The sequence below is a fragment of the Dama dama genome, chromosome 9 (genome assembly GCF_033118175.1).
Source record: "Dama dama isolate Ldn47 chromosome 9, ASM3311817v1, whole genome shotgun sequence".
Classification (NCBI taxonomy): Eukaryota; Metazoa; Chordata; class Mammalia; order Artiodactyla; family Cervidae; genus Dama; species Dama dama.
The window spans coordinates 17,757,259-17,760,566 of NC_083689.1; the positions used below are offsets into that span (position 1 = coordinate 17,757,259).

Consider the following 3,308-nt stretch of genomic DNA (forward strand, 5'->3'; position numbering starts at 1 on the left):
CCTCAGTTTCCAGGCGCGCCAGTCCGGTGCACCTTGTGTCTGTTCTGGGGAGCTGATCTCTGGCTGCGACCCTCCCAAGTGGATGTCAACCATCCAGAATCTCAGGAAGTCTTTGGTTAGAAACTGGAAGCCTGTTTGCAGATTGGTAGGGGATGCCATCTCTGGGACCATGTTTGCCCCTTTCCCCTCCCCCCCTTCCCCTCCCCCCACCCCCTGCCTCCAGAGGGGGATGGGCCAGTCAGCAGCCTGCTAGCTCTTCTCTGGAATTGCTCAGTCCTTCCTTTGTTCTGCAAACGGCCGGCAGTGCCTTCAGTTAGGGCTTTTCCCAGGTTAATTCTCTCTCTCTCTCTCTCTCTCTTGCTATCTCACAGTTTAAGTTGCTGTCTCACATTAGCTCCCTCTGATTGCCCTCTGAGCATTCAGGTCCGGTCCTTACCCTAAGCAATGCCGCCCGCTCCTCTCCGTTCAGCATCTGCAAGCATCTGGGGTACTTTTCTGCTGGGAGTTGCTTTTAGGCATGTAATCTGCGGATTTTATTTATTTTTCCTCCCAGTTAGGTTACCCTCCAAGATTTGAAAACTTCCCCCAGACCCACCGGTGAAAGGGTTTCCTGGTGTTTGAAAACTTCCTCTATTAAGACTCCCTTCCCGGGACGGATTTCCATCCTAACTCTTTTGTCTCTCTTTTTATCTTTTATATTTTGTCCCGCCTCTTTTCGAAGACAATGGGCTGCTTTTCTGGGTACCCGATGTCCACTGCTAGCGATCAGAAGTTGTTTTGTGGAGTTTGCTCAGCGTTCAAATGATCTTTCGATGAATTTGTGGGGGAGAAAGTGGTCTCCCCGTCCTATTCCTCTGCCATCTTCTAATTTTTTCTTAAAGAGAAAACTGATGTCTCATTCAAGATTCTTTCTAAAGAGTAGACTGTATTTCACTGAAATCATAGATGTATATATATTCTTGCACCTCTTTTACCCTTCAATCCAATTTCTTTTTTTTAATTTATTTATGCTTAATTGGAGGATAATTGCTTTACAATATTGTGTTGGTTTCTGCAATATGTCAACAGGAATTGGTCATAGGTTCCAATTTCTGTGAAACGAGTATGGATATAAAGACATGAAGAAACAGGAAAAAAAGGAGGGAACCATTCTAAGCTTATAGAATTTGTCACACTGAGAAATACTGCTAAGATCCTGGAGTGTGTGACCTCAGAAATGACTTGATTGATTCCAAATATGGACATGGACTGCATGCTCATTGACTTATGTCCTTTTTCTCAAACTTCTTTTCTTTTTAAAAGGTGTCCAATCTACACAGAGCCCCAAATCTAACAAGTGTCTCAGAATTCTTCTTCCTGAGTCTCTCAGATGACCTAGAACTGCAGCCTTTGCTTTTTATCTTCTTCCTGTCCATGTACCTGTTCACTGTGCTGGGGAACATGCTCACCATTCTGGCCGTCACCTCTGACCCCCACCTCCACATACCCATGTACTTCTTCCTCTCCAACCTGTCCTTGCCTTATGTTGGTTTAGTTTCCACCACGGTCCCCAAGATTATTGTGAACATCCAATCTCACAGCAGAGTCATCTATGTGGGCTGCCTGACACAGATGTCTACTTTTATCTTCTTTGGAGGTATGTGACGGTCTGTGACAGGTTTGTGGCCATCTGTCACTCACTGCATTGTATGGTCATCATGAACCCATGCCTCTGTTGTTTCTTCATTTTGGTGTCTTTTTCTATTGGCCTTGTTGAACTCCCAGGTGCAGAGTTTGGTTCCATTACAATTTACCTGCTTCAAGGATGTGGAAATTCCTAATTTCTTCTGTGATCCTTCTTACCTGCTCAACCTTGCCTGTTCTGACACTTTCACCAACAATATACTCACATATTTTGTTGGCAAATTTTTTTTTGTTTTATCCCTATCTTAGGAATCTTTTTCTCTTACTATAAAATTCTTTTCTCCATTCTGAGAGTTCCATCATTAGGTGGCAAGTGTAAAGCCTTCTCCATCTGTGACTCTCCCCTGGCAGTTGTTTGCTTATTTTATGGAATAGGTCTTTGTGTGTACCTCAGTTCAGCCATCTCACAATCTCCCAGGAAGGATGCAGCAGCCTCTGTGATGTACACTGTGGTCACCCCCATGCTGAACCACTCCATCTACATCTTGATGAACAGAGACATCAAAAGGGCCTTATGCAGGTTCCTCAGCAAAACAATCTAACCTTGGTCCCTGTGCCAACCATTTAGGGGGCAGGTCAGAAAATGCAGCAAAACTAAACATGCAGACCTGAAATCCTACCTCTCTCATCTCCTAATTTTTGTAGCTCTTATGGCCTTGATGCCTCTCCTGCTAAACAACTGAGTATTCCTTCTTTTCATATTTTCTCAGTGGGACTAGGAGAGTGTCCTAGGATTCTTTGTCCATCTTAATAACTGTATGATTGGTGATTGAATATTAGTATATCTATGGAAATTCTACAGTTTATCAGTGGTGTTCCAAGGATCCTGGAAAGATGAAAAGCTCTTTATGTGTATATTTAAATTTACATCCTTTTGCAAGCTCTTATGTACTTTCCACACAATTTTCTCATGTTTCAAGTCTATTTATTTACACGTGCTATTTGTGAGGATACACATCACTGCTTCTCAACCTTGGCTTTTATTGAAATCATCTGGAAGCTTAACAACAGTGATGACTGGGTCTGACTATCAGACATTCTGATATTAGATTTGGGTTAGACTTGGGTGTGTCCTATGCAGGGCTTCCCAGGTGGCTCAGGTGGTAAAGAATCTGCCTGTAATGTGGGAGACTTGGGTTCAATCCCTGGGTTAGGAAGATCCCCTGGAGCAGCGCACAGCAACCCATTCCAGTATTCTTGCCTGGAGAATCCCCATGGACAGAGGAGCCTGGCGGGCTACAGTCCATGGGGTCACAAAGAGTTGGACATGACTGAGTGACTAAGCAAGTGCCCTGAGCATGAGGATTTTTAAAGTACTCAGATGTATCAAGTGTGTAGCCAAGGTTGAGGACTTCCGATCTCAGATCTTTGGTTCCAAAATGATCTGTATGCCTTGGACCCGAATTGATTTCACACAGTAATCAGAATTCAAGGTGGCTGATGTGCTTGGGTGGGTAGCTGAGCCAACCAAAGAGAGGCTGGATGATGAAGAAATAAAGGGTTCTTGGTTAATATGAAGACTTCATTTTAGAACAAAAATTCTTTTAACAAATAATCTCTCAGACCTTGAGCAACATATTTCCCCTGAAAAGCTCATTTTTTCCAGCAAAATTAGTTGGGGGCTA

General features: G+C 43.6%; 1 pseudogene; it reads left to right on the forward strand.

The window, feature by feature from the left end:
- The first annotated feature begins 1,482 nt into the window (after positions 1-1,482).
- LOC133062767 (olfactory receptor 7E178-like) lies at positions 1,483-2,225 on the forward strand (annotated as a pseudogene).
- Positions 2,226-3,308: the final 1,083 nt, after the last annotated feature.